This window comes from Cydia splendana, chromosome 16 (assembly GCF_910591565.1).
Source record: "Cydia splendana chromosome 16, ilCydSple1.2, whole genome shotgun sequence".
Lineage (NCBI taxonomy): Eukaryota > Metazoa > Arthropoda > Insecta > Lepidoptera > Tortricidae > Cydia > Cydia splendana.
This window is the reverse complement of record NC_085975.1, coordinates 14,726,831-14,745,111: the sequence shown is the minus strand read 5'-3', so window position 1 is coordinate 14,745,111 and position 18,281 is coordinate 14,726,831. Positions and strand designations below refer to the sequence as shown.

The 18,281-nt window shown below is 37.8% G+C and overlaps 1 protein-coding gene across 10 annotated transcripts in view; it reads left to right on the top strand.

Annotated features, from left to right (window-relative positions):
- The window catches only part of LOC134798418 (transient receptor potential cation channel trpm), a 407,980-nt gene that overhangs the window by 305,764 nt on the left and 83,935 nt on the right, over positions 1-18,281 (top strand). The gene's annotated exons all lie outside the window — the stretch shown is intronic.

The window sequence follows — 18,281 nt, the reverse complement described above, 5'->3', positions numbered from 1 at the left end:
GACTCTTGGGAGGAGCTCGTATCAGATCGCGATGGATGGAGGAGCACCAATCGCCAAAGGTCGCGAAATCCACGATAACTCATGGTTCCAAGACCTTGCCCGGATCTGCATGGGAAAAACTAGTAATTACTCGATAAAACTTAATTTACTAGCAGTATGCGACAGATGCGTGATGGCGCGCGCGAAATATATGAAGTGTCATCTTGACAGTTGGTGATTTTTTATTTTATGGCGGCTCTAAATTCGCGTCAAATGGCAAGCGAGCGAGATGTACTACATTGTTAATTATTCGGGACCAAATGCTTCATATAATCAGGATTGAACTTCACTTCAGGTAAGTTCGTTTAATCCTATCATTATCAAGGTTTGTCAACTCCTTATTAATTTCTACTCTTTTCTGGATGGACAGTAGCACAGATAAAGCAAAAGAGGCAGTTGATCGTTAGGACCAAAGAATATAATACTCACTAGGAGAAGAACGGTAACTCCATACAAAAAAATGTCCCCAACCGTTTATACGTTTATACTAGTGGCGCCGTCGTTGTGTACCAATGGAACTAAAGTTGACAACCGGTTTAGCCTGGCGGGTATTGGTAGGTATAGGTAGTAATTCTGTTGATAAACATATTAGTTATCTTCATATCACGAAATATATGAAAGATGCAAATATTACCCCTTGTTTGTGGTATTATCAATTGATTTAAATAAAAGGCATATTTATGTTTATAACATTGTATTATTTTATTTATTAAAAAAATGTTTTACATATAGAAATATACACTGAAAATTAAACCCTGACAACTTAATAAAAAAATAGACATTAATAAAGCACATTCACAAAGTTTTCAGTATAATACAAATATCTTTAGGCATGCCTACCTATTACACTTTACACACACAGATACACTACACTTTACACACGGCATTTTACACAGATTTCCAACTTGTATTCATACATTTCTTCACGGTTAATTAATACGCTTTCCAGATGCGTTATGACGCGGTTCCTTCTGAACCCACTAAAGCTATGAATTTCACTCAAATATGTATCTTCAACAGCCGTTGCTCCGCATTTAGCACATTTTCTATGTGCATTGCTGTAATCCATGTAGGCACAGACTTACAAACAGAGTCTTAATTGGTAGTACCGCTACATTGTATTTATTATTTAAAGATTTAATAAATAAAATTTTCGTTATGAACTTTAACCACAGCAGTTGGACAGAGTCATTGACAAATATATTTTTTTTATTATGGTGGGTAGACGTACCTACCCTCCAAATATTTTATGAACATTGATAAAGACAGTTGGAAGCAAATATTCATTATAAAACTTAATCGCGTGTAGTTAAGTTTTAAGTATTTTAAGTCCCGTTTTACGATTAATAATGTAAAAAAATCGTGAAAATTTAAATCTTAGTTGGGAGAAATGTTGCTGTAGAAAAATGTTTTTATTTTGATTACTGGCAACTTTTTCTAGGAGGCCAAAGCACACGTAGAAGCTTCAGGCGCATACATGGGCAATTATTTGGGGACATAACTTTCTTAGGAAGTGAACAGGCCTTGGTTAGGACACTAAGTGCCACCGCACACGAGCGTCTTCCGAGCGTCGGCGTCCAGTCAACTCTATGGCTGCTGCTTGACGCAACGTTGGCGCAACTGAGCGTTTAAAAAAAAATGTAAGTACATACCTACATTTCATTCATGTCTTCAAAATATTGACTTCTTGGGCTCATTTTACTCAGAATCATTTGTACATTCACGCCTCATACATGAAAAAAGGTATCCCAAAATTTTGTATGAAAAATTTTTTTTCCAGTGCGTCACGTTCATACAAATAAAAAAATTATTAATACAAAATTGTGACGATCTGGAAAGGAAATCTTGGGACACATTTTTTCATGTATGAGGCGTGAATGTACAAATGATTCTGAGTAAAATGAGCCCAAGAAGTCAATATTTTGAAGACATGAATGAAATCAATTTTTTTTGGAAAACGATCAACTGCGAAGCTACGCTATTTTCCATAGCGCTGACTAGACGTCGACTTTCAAAAGACGCTAGTGTGGGGTGACTCTAAGTTGCCACAGATAAACACAAACACACACGTTAAACTATGATTGCTCGGGGCTTGAAAATAGATGTTAAAGTAGGTTGCGGAACAGCTCGAGGCTCGTTCATCGAAATGCATATTTCTTTTCAGTATCAGCATAGATCAACGCACATAGACTCCGCGTTTTGAAACGTCTACGGATAACCCATTCACAGTCGCACTATTATTTGGTAGCATAACAAGAGATGTTACAACATTTATACAAGTACCTCATGGACCCTAAATGGGTATGACAAACATTTCCTTAAACTAAGATTTATAATATTTACATAATTATGTCATGCAATAAAGCACAAAAAGTAGCATCGTATTAAATTATATAAATATAACTAATCAATTACATATTAAAGCTATCTGCGAAGAAATCATTAATAGAATAATACACTTTTCTCGCAAGGAACCATTTCAATCTTTTTGCGTATGTTGTATCTCTTTCCTCTGCCTTTATAAAGTCTGGAATATGATTGTAGCATTTAGCTGCTGCATAAAGAGGGCTTTTCCTATATATTTGTAATCTAGGCGCGGGTAGCTCAAGTTTGTATTTTAGCCTTCGATTTGGCAGCTGTTTGAACAAGTGTATGTTTTATTTGACATAAATACATAATCCTAAAATATAAAGACAAGGTAGCGTAAGTATGCCGTGCTCAAAAAAATGTGGCTTGCAGCTATCGGGTTCTTGGATACCCACCAATACACGAACGCATTTTTTCTGCATGACAAATATGTCGTGTGCATCTGTACTGTCGCCCCATATTACAATACCGTAACGTAGCCAAGACTGTGTAAAGGCATAGTAAGCTGACAGTGCTGTACCAAAGTTTGTTGTTTTCCGGAGTGTAAAGAGTCCGTACAGAAACTGAGATATTTTCGTTTTAACGCATGCGATGTGAGTTTTCCAGTTGATATGGTTATATAGAGGAACACCTAGGAGTTTGAAATGCTCTACTTCTTCAATTTCTGTGTTATCTAGTGATAATTATAATTGTAGAGGCGTTCTTTGATGAGGATAAAATTGTATTAATTTAGTTTTATTTGTATTTATTGTTAAATTGTGGTCGCGCATCCATTCATTTATATTATTTAATGTTTGTGTTAGTTTTACATTATAATTTTCCGTATTATTGAGATCAAAAAGGAGAGAAACGTCATCTGCAAATAAAGTACATTTGGCATCGATCTCCTTCGGGAGATCATTAATGTATAATAAAAAGAGGAGACAACCTAAAACACTTCCCTGTGGGATTGAGCCTTGTGCTTCTTTAATATTTGACCGAATTATTTCCATCTCATTGGTAGACGGATTTAGGTATTCGATTTGGACGAGCTGCGTTCGCTTCTCTAGGTAAGATTTGAACCAGTCATGAGCTAAACCCCTAATTCCCGATCCGTATAATTTGTTGAGCAATATTTTATGCGAAACTTTGTCATATGCTTTCGTGAGGTCCAAGAGTATTCCAACCGCGTGGTGTTTGTTATTTAAGGTGTCCATAATCTCTTGTGTGTAGTTGGTAAGCGCGAGAGCAGTTGACCGATATTTTCTAAAGCCATATTGTTTGTCGTCCAGTATCCGATTTTTTTCTAGAAATTTGTAAACTCGGTTGCACATAGCTTTTTCAAATATTTTAGAAAGGGTGGGCAAGAGTGCTACGGGTCGATAGTTATTAGTTTCATGAGTATCACCATTCTTGTGTATAGGTTTAATTATTGATATTTTAAGCGGCTGCGGGTACACTCCTTCATTAAATGACTGATTTATTAGCATACACAGTGGTATTGCCAGTTCGGTGGCGCATAGCCTAATTAATTATGAAGGGATATCATCATTTCCTGTGCTATATTTGTGTTCTTGAGTCCACGTATAATTTTAAACACCTCTAGTTCAGATACTGGGTGTAAGTACATCGATTTAGTAACTGGAGTGCGATCTGGGCGACCGCGCGCAGTAACTACGGGGTTTCCTCGATGTGATTCCTGACCAGCGTAAACAGATGCAAAGAAATCGTTAAACGTGTTTGCCATGACCTTAGGATTTTCTGTTATAGTGTTTTGAGGCAAAATATTTATTTTTAAGTTTTTTTTTCAACTTTTCTTTATTTTTCAGCTTGTTTATAATTTTCCACATGGTTAAGGTTTTATTTATTGATTTTTCCATTTCATGTATGTAATTTAATTTCTTTGATTTTAAGACTGCTTTTTTTCAAAGTGTTTGCGTATCGCTTATAGTGTTCTTTGAGAACAGAGCTATTTGATTTGCAGGAGAGTATTTTTAATAACCTTTTATGAGTGCAAGATATTTTCAAACCTTGGGTAAGCCAGGTTTTTTTTGGTTTTTTAGGGTTCCGTACCTCAAAAGGAAAAAACGGAACCCTTATAGGATCACTCGTGCGTCTGTCTGTCTGTCTGTCTGTCTGTCTGTCTGTCTGTCCGTCTGTCACAGCCGATTTTCTCCGGAACTACTGGACCAATCAAGTTGAAATTTGGTACACATATGTAAGTTTGTGACCCGAATACGGACATGTAACGTAAACAAATGAATTTTAAACATGGGGGCCACTTTTGGGGGGTAAATGAAAAAATGAAAAAAAAATTTTTTCAAACTATATCATGTTACATATCAAATGAAAGAGCTTATTGTAAGGATTTCAAATAATTTTTTTTTATAATTTTCGAATCAACAGTTTAGAAGTTATTCAAGAAAATAGGCAAAAAATGACCATTCCCCCCCCCTTATCTCCGAAACTACTAGGTCTAAAATTTTGAAAAAGATACATAAAATAGGTCTATACCTATAGATGACAGGAAAACCTATTAGAAATGTACAGTCAAGCGTGAGTCGGACTTAATTACAGTTTTTAATCCGACCCCTACGAATTTTTTAAAGAGATTTCACTCACGTTTCACATAAAAAATACATTGTTAACAGTGCCGGATTACTTAGAGTAGTAGTTTTCTTAGAGTAATTGGTGATAATTTTCTGATAAGATAATCATTTTAAATATTTAACGGTCTTACCTACTTACGAGTAATTGTAAGGTCAAATTAAGAATAATGTTTAAAAAAAATGTTAAATTGAGAGCTAGCTTAAAGTTTTTTGTACTCGTCGACTTTAATGGTTGAATTAATAAAGACTTTGTAACCAATAAGCAAAACAAGCACGTGCTTACGGCACCACGTTCAGGGAGGGCAACAAAATGCCAGGTTGAAAAAGGTGAACAAATTTTAAAATTAGGGACAGACACATCGTTTTTACCACACGATTTTTTTAGCTGTCCAAAAGCTAATTTGCAAAAATAATGGCGCGTAATTCTTTGGGAAACAATCGGTAGCAGTAGAAGAGTCGTGATTACATGCATAGATTCGATTTCAACCCACTCTTTTGCGGTTCGGCGTTAGGTCTTATGCGAGGCCTTCTGCCTTACGGCAAAGTTGATCTTCTGCCTTAATTACACTTGGGCGTGGATCCAAATCCAAGCTTTCCTCTTTCGCAGCTGGGCCTACTGCCTTTCTCACACTTCGCCAATTCAATTCCAAGCTCTCTGCTTTCTTGCATATTTTATGCATGAAAACAACCTCGCTGAGACCCTTAAATATCGAGCCCTATGCGAAGCTAGGCTGATAGAAAACTGTCCCATCCCTTCTCTGTATGAAATCCTGGATTCGCGCCTGGTTGGGACTAAAACTAAAATTGCGTTTTTATATCGAAAAATTTTCGCGCTCGCTTCGCTCGCGTTTTCAATTACTTTATACGGTATGATAAAGGTGACATTCGGGTGGCGACTGCCGCAACATTACTCTGTTGCAACGTTACTGCTGCAGTACTGTCAACTTCCGTGATAAAATGATGTGACTGATTTCCATACTAAAAGTAAAAATGTACAACTGTCTATCATATTGCGTTTTTATATCGAAAAATTTCCGCGCTCGCTTCGCTCGCGTTTCTATTACTTTCTACGCTATGATAAAGGTGACATTCGGGTGGCGACTGCAACAGCATTAGGTACTCTGTTGCAACATTACTGCTGCGGCACTGTCAATTTTCGTGATAAAATGATGTGACTGATTTCCATTCTCAGCTGTAATGCGGCAATGAACTTCTCTCAATTTACCAAAAAATCAATGTAATCTTGATGACCCTAGGGAGAGGGGGCACCTAGAAATGCTTAGGGCATCAAAATATCTTAATCCGGCACTGATTGTTAAAAATTGTGTAATATACGGAACCCTTGGAACGCGAGTCCGACTCGCACTTGGCCGGTTTTTTGTTTATAATTATACATTTGACGGGAATTTTTTCGTTTAGTATATTTTTTAACAGATTAGCTAAAGTATTGTAATTTTCGTTTACTTGGTATTAATACAAGCAGGTTCAGCAGATCATTAACGCTTTAGGATTGGATTGGAATACGCTCTTTCTTCAAGGTCGTATCTAATAATACCTTTAAACGAGCAATTCTTGTTTGTTTATATATATATATTTCGGAGATCTCGGAAACGGCTCTAACGATTTCGATGAAATTTGCTATATGAGGGTTTTCGGGGGCGAAAAATCGATCTGGCTAGGTGTTATCTCTTGGAAAACGCGCATTTTTGAGTTTTTATATGCTTTTCGAGCAAAGCTCGGTCTCCCAGATATTGGGTCCTAAATTACTACAAGCGATAGTAGGCTCGGTCTAGTAGGCAAGTGATCTGTGATTGGTATTCAGTGCAGTTGCACATTTATTTCGAGACGTTTTGAATAGATGCTGTTGATTGCGTGCGTTGTTCGTTTTCAAACTCGTTATGCATTTTGATGTTGGAGTATTTACCTCTTTTTTACTTCGCAAGCTCGTAAAGTTAGATTTTGTAAATGAAGATATTATGATGCATATACAGGGTGGCTAAAACATAACTGCATAGATTGTTAACCGAAGATAAGAAAATAACAAAATTATATATTAAAAGGTGTGAGAGACACGCAATGAAATATCGATACTAAATCAACATACATCATATAAAAAAAATACACTCTCGTCCAAAGTTAATTTCAACAAGCAAGTTAGCCAAGTACAGTTAATAAGATTTATCTGTTTAATTTGAACGGGCGCCGTTGTTAATTAGAGCAACAAAAGTTTCCAGAACTCTCGTCTTGTTTGGAAGGATTTAACTAAACGGTTTATTCGTCAGGTAAGATGGATGGCAAATAAATAAGTTTAATAATGATTAGCGACAGTAGCGACCCGCCGGCTTCGCACGGGTCACACAAAACCTTAACAGATTATACACCTAAACCTTCCTCAAGAATCACTCTATTGATAGGTGAAAACCGCATGAAAAATTGAAAAGTAGTTTTAACATTTCAAACAGACATAAAATTCTGAAATAATTTTCATTTTTTTTTAAACACTGTTTGTGACAAAATAGTAAACACCTCCTAATACTCCGCCTTTTTGTCAATCGAAGCGCTAACAATTTTCGAAAGGCATTCCATTCTTTCTAAACGTAAGGAAAAGTTTAACATAAACAGCGGTTCGGTTTGTAAACATGTGAATGTAGGAAACAAAAAACGATGCACAAAACCGGCCACAGGAAATTAGACTTCTGGCCTTATGGAATGGAATAACTGAGGCTCTGATAAACAGTCGACTCTGAATCCTACAAGTGATTGAACACCCATAAATTATGAGGGGGATATCAGTTCTACAAAATGTGCAAACGAGAAAAACGATTGCTTCCACGTGAATAATTTTAATCTGGCTGCAGTTTTGTATTCAAGTTGCGTCCGTGCAGCTACGGCAATCAAATATTCCATTGCCATTGCTGGATGCAGACCTATTACCTACTACTAACGCAAGAGCGAAATTTGATGAATATGTGGAAGAGGTAGGTATATAGGGGAAACTATATTATTTACAAGAGAAGATGCCGCGGAGTATTTACAAGTATATTTACAATATTATTTACATAAATTTATAAATTTCACAATACTCTGAATTAAAAGTAACGTATGCTTTTTCTTAGGCAGAAGGGATTGTTGTATAGTGTTGCTACATCTGTTGCATAGCAACGGCGGTGGCGCATCGCGCAGGCGCGCGGACTTAGGCGCGTACAGAGTGGCGAGCCGGTGGTCGCCACATGTTCCCCCTGGCCAGACCGTGACTACGGTCGATACCTAGCGGGGAACCTCACCAGTCTTCCAGTCCTCGTCCTCTTCTCGTTGTTAGCATCGCTGTTATCCGCCTCAGGCGATTGCGGTGTCGCTTCTCGCATGACAAATGCTGGCTTGAGTCTGTCGATCGACACATTGTTCATCTTGCCCTTAATGTCGATAGAGTAGAATTTCGACTGTCGCTTAATGACTCTATATGGGGCTTCGTACGGTGGTTCAAGCGAGCTGCGGACACGGTCGACTCGAAGAAACACGTGGGAACACGATTCTAAGTCACGTGGGATGTAAAATGGTGATGATGAAATATGCCAAGATGCTGGTCTGGGTGTGAGCTTAGCCATGTATGAGCGTAGACGTGTGGCGTACTCAGTGATATCTGCCACTTTGTAGTCTTGTAGAGGTGACAGGAACTGGCCGGGTAAACGAAGCGTCTCGCCATAGACGAGCTCTGCCGGGATAGTCTGTAAATCTTCCTTTACGGCGCTTCGAATACCAAGCAGGATAAGGGGTAGAGCCTCAGTCCAAGTCGATGAAGATGAGTGGCACATGATGGCGGATTTGAGCTGACGGTGGAGCCTCTCGCACATCCCGTTGGCGGCAGGATGATAAGCAGTGGTGCGGAGATGGTGAGCTCCAACCATCGTGGTCAGAGCCTTGAAGAGCTGGCTCTCGAACTGACGACCACGGTCTGTGGTCACCCGCAGCGGACATCCAAATCTGGCAAACCAGCCAGATACCAGGGCTGATGCACAGGATTCAGCAGTGATGTCTCTGAGTGGAAACACCTCAGGCCATCGCGTGAATCTGTCGATGACGGTGAGGCAGTATCTGTAATCAGAAGACGGGGTAAGGGGCCCTACGAGGTCGAGATGAATATGAGCGAACCTCGAGGATGGAGTGGTGAAAGTGGAAAGTGGTGAAATGGTATGACGAGTGATTTTGCTTTGTTGGCATTTCAAGCACTGTTTGGCCCACTCTCTACAATGTCGGCGAATCCCTGGCCATACGAATCGTTCTGAGACCAGTCGCGCGGTAGCTGAGCATCCTGGATGATGAAGTTGGTGTAGCTGGTCGAAGACTTGCTTCCGGAACTCTGGTGTGACATATGGACGAGGTTGTCCAGTAGAAGTATCGCAGAAGACAGGTAAGGTACTGCCCAGTGTAGGCATCTTCCGCAGTTTGAGTGAGGAGCCGTGGAGGATCAGGTCTTGCAGCTCTGGATCAGCTTCCTGAGATCGTGCAAGCGCCTGGTAGTCGATAGGGACGGCGATTTCCTCGACGCGAGACAAGGCGTCAGCGACAACGTTGAGAGTTCCAGGTAAGTATCTTAAGTCTGTTGTAAATTGCGAGATAAAGTCCAGGTATCTAAATTGCCTTGGCGAGCATTTATCTCGGTTAGTGGAGAAAGCAAAGGTAAGTGGCTTGTGGTCCGTATACACTATGAAGTCTCTGGCTTCGACCATATGCCTGAAGTACCTGATGGCTTCGTACACAGCAAGGAGTTCTCGGTCGTACGGGCTGTACTTCGTCTGCGGCTTGGTAAGCTTGTGCGAGTAGAATGCCAAGGGTTGCCAGGTGCCATTCACAAGCTGTTGAAGTACTCCGCCGATCGAAGTGTCAGATGCATCAGTGAAGATCGCCAGTTGAACAGAAGGATCTGGATGAGCAAGGAGTGTTGCTTTAGACAGCGATGACTTGCAGTCTTCGAAAGCCTGTAGCAATTCAGGAGTCATGTTCACTGGATGTGATCCTTTGATCTTGGGTCCTGACAGAATGGAGTGAAGAGGTGCCTGAAGTTGTGCAGCGTTGGGTACGAATCTGCGGTAGAAGTTTATCATACCCAGGAATCGTCTTAGTTCTTTGACAGTTTTCGGAACGGTGTACTCCTGGATAGCTTGCACTTTAGAGTCTAAGGGCTTGGTACCTGAAGCTGTCACACGGTAACCAAGAAAAGTGACTTCGGATTGGCCAAACAAGCACTGTTTGGCCAATAAAAAAAAACCGGACAAGGGTGAGTCGCACTCGCCCACCGAGGGTTCCGTACTTTTTTAGTATTTGTTGTTATAGCGGCAATAGAAATACATCATCTGTGAAAATTTCAACTATCTAGTTATCACGGCTCATGAGATACAGCCTGGTGACAGACAGACGGACAGCGGAGTCTTAGTAATAGAGTCCCGTTTATCCTTTGGGTACGGAACCTTAAAAGTAGATAATCAACGTGCATCACAAGTTTCATGCTTTCTTCCGGATGGGACTATACAGTTATATTATAAGCGAAAATCCTTCCTTTGTTTGCCAAAATAAGGCGCACGAACAATTGTTTTTATCGCCCCACCACAAACGAGGGCTGCTATTGTTTAACCTAATAATGTAATAAAAGTGGGGGACAGGAATGAGCAGCTTATTAGAATTTATCGTGTCCCTATTGTCGTATTTTAACGCCCAACACAGGAACCTTAAGTACCTAGGTAAACAGAAGTGAGAATTGAAATAGGATTATAGGGCTGATCTTTTGGCCACCCTAAGGGCCACCCCACTCTTTTCTTTCAATGCACGGGAATCAAAATAAGCACTCGAAGAAATATCGAATTTTTCTCTTTTGTTGCACAAGTAACTACATACTTACTGTTGTGCCCTAGTTGTATTAAAAAAAAACTTACTGACATTACATTGATTAGACTTATACAGTGAGCTCTCTAAAACTAATTCTAAAAGTCTACTTGTTAAAAATATGTTTTTTTTTAACAAAAGCTACCTACCTCCTTCATTTCACACAATAATTGAGATAAAATATACCAAATCCTGACAGTAATTTCGCTGGCCCAATATTACAGGGTTCTATGTTACATTTTGAAGATAAGTACTTGAAATTCGACTTAATATCACTATGACAATGTTCAAATTTCAGTTCGATAAAAGTGAAACATAGAACCCTGTAATATTAGGCCAGCGTTTTGGCGTCAACAGGTCGGTTTTTATCTCTAGGCAACAAACCTTTCTTATCTAAACCCTCAAATTCCTTCAGACTCTCAATTACCCAAGCTCAATATCTTTTTATTATCACGCACCCACACTACATATTGGTATTTTTATCAATTTCGGCGCACAATGAACGGAGGGCCTTAAATCTCCTTTTATGGCTATTAATGCTGATACTGTGGTGTCACCGTATCCCTGGGGCCGATTCTGCTTCCACAATTTGATAACGGTTTGATCTTATTTTGATACGACCATGAGCAGACATAGAAGTTTTTGTGGCAAAAACGAGTGTTTGAGAAAATGAAACATCGATAAATCTGTCTGTAGATTAATATTTAAAACATGGAACTTCTACTTGCTGTAGGTAAGTTACCGAGAAATTTTAATAATGCAAATCAATTACAAAGCGGTACAGTCACCTGCAATAATATGTTACACAACGAAGGCCGCAAAAATATCTGACACGATCTTATTTGTATAGAGCCATAAGAGCGTGTCACATATTTTTGCAGCCTTCAAAGAGTAACATATTATTGCTGGTGACTGTACATAATTTCTTTGTTACATATATTTAGTACTTATTTAAAAATTAAAACGTAAACTGTAGTAGGTGCCAAAAGAATAGAAAACTACCAATATATCAAAAGAGAACAAGATATCGAACGTGTTGCGTATTTCGCGGTAGCTATATTCTTATAGAATGTAATAAATATCTAAGTATAACGTTAAGGTAACATCGATAACAGACATGTCGATATTTTATTATGTCAATCACTTTATTTTGCCACAAAAACTTCTGTCTGACCATGAGTATACGACCGACAGATACCCACGCGCACTAATAAATGCCAGTGAAATGCCTTATGAGACGACTCCCGAATCTCCGATTGCATTCAGCACCAATCAGCGAGAGCCGCTATAGCTGATTGGTGGTCTGCTCAATATCAAGATCGTGTCAAAATAATATCAAAACTCTCACAAGTTTATAAAATAGAATCCGGCTCACTGTGTTGTCGCAGTATCCCTGGCTTACTGGATATTCGGCGCAAAATAATGCTGAACACTTTACTGAAGAGGCCAGGTAAGGCTTATAAGATTCGGCACTGATATTGACTGCTGACATAGACTTAATACATCCATAATTATGTTGGAATGAATGGTAAAATGAGTTCTTGTAGTTTGGCAACTTGGCAAGAGTTTGGCAACTTGACTTACCAGTGGATCATAGACGGAGAGAATCAAACTATCTTCTTCTTATGCTAGTGCTATAAAGTTTTAGGGGGCAAATGTTATGACATGTAAAGAGTTTCTATATAATATTGATAAACTAATTATCGATATTTTTCTCCATATAGTAGTGATCGTTCCGAGCATTTCTTTTCTAAAGCATAAAAATGAAACAAAATACTTAATGACCGAATTATTTTCTTCTTTACTTTAAAATAATATTCTTACTTATTATCTTAGTTATTCTACTGTTATGATACAAGTAGACTATAAGTAATGTTCGGAGGTCGGACTCTCCAAAAGTTGCTCGAATGAAGCTCTTTTGATTCATTCGAGCATCAGACTCTAAAAAATCTAAGTACTTATACTACGACTGCGTTTTTGCGAATATTTTATCTTGCTGTACTAAAATCTTGCTATATTTTATCTTGCTATACTAGTTATGCTAAATATAAGGGGGAGGCCTATGTTCAGCAGTGGACGTCTTATGGCTGAGATGATGATGATGAAGATACTAAAATCAGTGAGGCAAATCTGTTGTGACAATGAATGTAAGTAAGCACGAGTAAGTATCTATCAGAGTAAGTGATTTGACTAAGGAATTCAAATACATTCAAGCAATTTAATGCTTACTTACCTATTAGATTTTGTAAAATTCATTTTGTTCTAAGCAGGACCGCCTCCTTGAGAGATTCCAATTTGTATAAACATAAAAATTTAAAAATTTACCACCTTTGGCGAGATTCGCAATTACCTTAGTTACTCTAAAGAGAATTTAGACTAATATAATCAAAATATTGTCAAAGTAAATTATGTAGTCAGTACATTTACAGCCATCTTTCGACACAAATGATTAAAACTTTTAGAACGCCATTTGACTTTTATCTTTATTTTTTTACTGATATGTGTTAAATTTGATAAATTTCAAAAAGTATTGCCATCTACTCGAGAGGAGGCTAAAGGTATGGCGCCATCGCTCGAAAAGATGCTGTATTAAACAAAGTAGTCAAGTAGTGATTTTTTTTAAATAGCCTATATTGTGTCCCACTGCTGGGCAAAGGCCTCCCGGTCTTTCGCCACTCGTCACGGCTTTGTGCATGTTCCCGCCAGTCCCCACAGAATGAGTCCAGGTCGTTTCGCCATCTCATTTTTGGCCTGCCTCTGCCTCGGGTGATATGTGGTGCCCATTCGGTTGCTATTTTGGCCCATCTGTCCGGGTGCATGTAGGGAAATAACAATTTTAAAATTAAAGCAATAATGGAAACTGCGCTTGCAAAATTGCAGCCATTATTGGGGCGTTAATTGAACACTTGAACGAACTGCTAAACAATTTTCACGAGAAATTGTTGCAAAATTAATCTTTGCTAGTCTGGAGGCGTATTTCGATTTTAAAAATATTATATCAACATGATGATTATGATATATATGATGAACCTCTAGGGTCATGATGAACAATAGACTAAAATCTTCTTAAAAGTACATTGTAAGGAGGTCTGGGGTATTAGACAAAACCGAGATGACAATCGCAGTAACCGAAACGAAACGCTATGTGCCAACAATGGAATAATACTTATATGTAGACAGCGTTTGTGCTCAACAATGGAATGCACGGTCAGCATCAAAAGTAATACATATAAGTACCAATCTATAAATTAATGGAGAACAATTATAAGTACTGTAACAGATACTTTTGAACGCAAACTGTAGAGATCTATGACATCACGGTCAAGTTACCCACACTTTATAGTTCTATACGACTTATAAAATAGAAATTAAGTCTAAAAATACTTCAGTCTAAGTTTCTCAATTAATGTTCTGGCGCTTTATTTCATGCATGGTGTGAAATTAGTACATTATTGTCGAGGCTCGGAAGTAGCTACTTGCAGGCTGAGGATTCGTTTTAAACGGACGACCTTGGGAGTCCGTTTAATTGAATCCGAAGCCAGCAAGTAGCCTTCCAGCCGAGTCATATATAGTGCTTTTCTCAAAAATGGTGCAAGAAATATAAATATCATAGAAATATTTTACAAAAGCAACTTTCTTACGTATATATTTTCACAGAAAAAAGTAGAAACAATTGAAAAAATTAGCTTTGCCGCCTTTTTATTTTTTTAATAAAACAATAGAAGTGTATTTTTCTGCAGAAAATACGCCAACCTATTTGAGACAGCTAAATAGTCGCGGTACTAATCATCTGTTTGGCTGTTTAATGAGCCTGTGCCTTCATTTGATATGGCCATTTCAACTTTTAAAAAGTTTGGAACTCGACAAATAATGGAATTTGTATGCAACATTGCAGTCCCAAAATCGAGACTGCAATGTTTTTAACTTTTTAATTTTTGACTGACCATAAACTACGCGCTTCGCAACCTATTTTTTAAACGGCAAAGTCGACTTTGCCGTCCATTTTTGAGAAAAAATTATTTAAAATACAGTCAACATCGCATTCACCTTGTGTTTTATACTCATATTCATAATCTTTATTGCATATCACATTGTATCTTAACCTATTACATAGAGTTGTGTGCAACATATGACACCCTGTAGGGCACAGCAAACAGTTTATTCAAGAGGAGATCGAGTTTTTTGTACAAGATAATAAAATTATATAAGTGTAATTTATTGTATAGGTACTTTATTAATTACAATTATTGGTCGTGAAAAATATCATTTAAAGTATTATTAATTATATTAGGTATTTGTATCATATTTTTAATCTCAGAATACGCCCTGATCTGCTGGTAAAGATTGTCGAGAGTTGGAATAAGTTTTGATGCACTCCGCTTTGTCAACGGACGCTTTGGCTCATGAAACTGTATTGCAGCAAAGTTGATAAACAGATCCAACTTTGAAACTGCCAGCCAAGCAAATAAATATACCTACATAATGGTCCTTTTATACATCAGGGCTATAACCGCGAAAATCGAAGTTCGCAAATTGCGGGCATCTTTCTCTGTCACTATAATTACGCCTTCATTGGAGTAAAAGGGAAAGATCCCCGCAATTTGCGAATTTCGGTTTTCGCCGTAGGCCCCCGGATAGTTAAAGTTGCTCAGTATAATCCCAAAACCTCCCTGGCAACGGGAATGCACTTATTTTTTGGCCACCGTGTATACGTATACAGGGACGAAATCTCACTAAGTATCTTTAGTAATCAGCAGGTCTAAGTAGATTCAATTGAAAATTGTCAAAATAAACGGTCTCATTATTATCATCATTATCTGTAGAATCCATTATGAGACAAACTTAAATTCAGTAATAAATAATGGGGCATTACAAGTCGCACCTAGAATTAATAATGAATGCCACTCTCAAAACTCCAAAAGACTCGATTTGAATTTCAGCCAAGGAAAGGTCAAAGGCAAGCACGACTCGTATTTTGGAAGTAAAGAGCCGGGTTTTAAACCCATTTCTTTAAGAGGGGGCGTAAATGAAATGAAATGAAAATTTTTATTTCAGTCAACTAGCCAAAGCCAGGGTGTTAGAAGGGGACAAAAGATATGGCACGCCGCGCGAAACTAACGACCAGAGGAAATGACCATCGTGTGAATTACCTTTTATCTCAATTACTTACTCTGAAAATATACTTTTTAAAAATTTGCTGCTCTGCCCCCTCGGCAATGTGACATGTGACTAACTTTATACAAAAAATATACTGCTATGGTTTGCAAAATAATGGTATAAAACTGAAAATGAGTGAAAAATTAGACAGGTTTTCTTGTTTTTTTTTTCTTTTGAGCGAACTTAAACCTATAAAAGGTCCATTGCCTATGAATTGTAAATACAGATGTCAACTCTGGCCTACGTGGGACTCGAACCCACATCCGCATCCTTGGATTGCCGGTCCAATGCGTTACTAAATGTGGTACGTCCCACAATAAAAAAGGAAAAATATATTTACATTGAACTTAAACCTTTTTAGGTTTTGGTTGAGGTCTGCCCATGTACCTAAATATAGTCTAGTTTCCGTGTGAATTTTGTCATAGCATTTGCCTCTGATATAAACGGGTAAATATTCAATTTTAAAACTTCAATGTTGCGTTCGCCCCCTCTTAAGCCCATTTCTTTAAGATCCCGTCAAACGCACCTGTGTGATCTAATAAAATTTACAAAGGCTCCCACTGTCTGCTTTACGGGGCCGCTTTACGCACTCCGGCTGCCATAAAATTTATGCACACCTTTTATTTACTTTTCATGACACTTTTCTTATATTAGATGTGTAGTTTGACTTGAGAGATGAGGGTGTAAATTTGTTAGAAAAAAGATTTCAGATCCACCGGTTGCGCAGGCCCGGATTTAGAGGGGCCTTCTCCATCTCAAAACTATTGGTTGCGGATGAAAATGTACACTGGCGTTCAAAAGACCAACGATGCAACGGAGCCACGCCGTTTTGTCGACTAAATAGTGTTTAGTTTTAAGTTTATAAAATACATATGTATGTTAGTCTGTAAGGTATTTGTAATATGGGCCTTGTTGCCTGAATTAAATTTCTAAATAAATAAATAAATAATAAAAGTGCATGGAGATGTTTCAACCGTAATATTAAGGCGTTACGGTCGACGTCTATCCATGCACATTTTGAACGCCACTGTACAAAAGAGATTTTGATAATTTCTCAGGTTATCTGTGGTTTTATCGACTTTAATAGCGTAGTCAGAATTCTGGTCAAGATCGAATGCAGTTTAAACGTTTCTCACCAAAAGGTCAAAGAATCGCTCCAAAGAACCATTCGTATTCCAAATGAATTTCGTTTCTGGCGTGAGAAAAATACAGGAGCAGGCATTAGCACATACTTTTAAGCGGAATGAGGCAGACCCAATTAATGGGAGCGAGCGAATCGATATCGATAAAAAAAATAAAAAAGCATGCTTAATAGAATCGCAATTTTAGTACGATGGGAAGAGTCAATTAACATGCGGTCACAGGCATGACATGTAGGTATATTGTTAAATGGAATCAATTTCATTGTATTTGTAGCTTTGAGCTACATGTCATTACATTTTAATGGAACGACATTGAGCGTGTGTGCACGTTGTATAGTTATTTATGGTTGTGTTATTTGATTAGGTGTATTCGATAGGAAAAGAATAATATAAAAGGACTAATGATCGAAATCTTTAGATTAAATACTCATTACTATATAGTCTGGCTACTGAAATATTACACAATTTTTTGGCGGCAAATTCAAAAAATCTTGGGCTGGTCACACTTTGTGTAGTAGGAATTATAGTTTTGATACAAGAAAATATTTTTGATTTTCTGTGCACACGTAAGGTACCTAAGGAAATAAGTTAAATATACGTTGACGTGCACTCAAAGTCAGCTCACATAATTTCTACCACTATTTAAAGAACAGTCAACGACAAACACATATGTTTACGTTCCAATGTTTCGATTTTATTGATATTTTCCAGAACTTCTGGTTATCCGTTTCTTTACACACTTGTCCTGTTTATGAGATTCAGGTACGATTAATTAAAGTTTTAGGCAAATATTAGAACTAGTACTTAAAGGTCTTAAAGTATCAAAATATTAATAGAGCACTAACCTACTAAATTGTTTACGGCTTGTAAACATTGCAGTTTTTCGTTATACAACGCTTCACGTCGACTTCGCACATTGTCGTAATTATTTAAGAGCTTAAATAATAGTTTGCGGACCTCACTCGGTATAGTCATTATTAATATTATTTAAAATAAACGCCGTATAAACCGCGAACAATTTCAATGAATGACATAACTTGACAAATGACTTTTAACTTTTTTTTTAAATCATAGACAATTGGTGATACAGCATTTACAGCAAGGAAATATC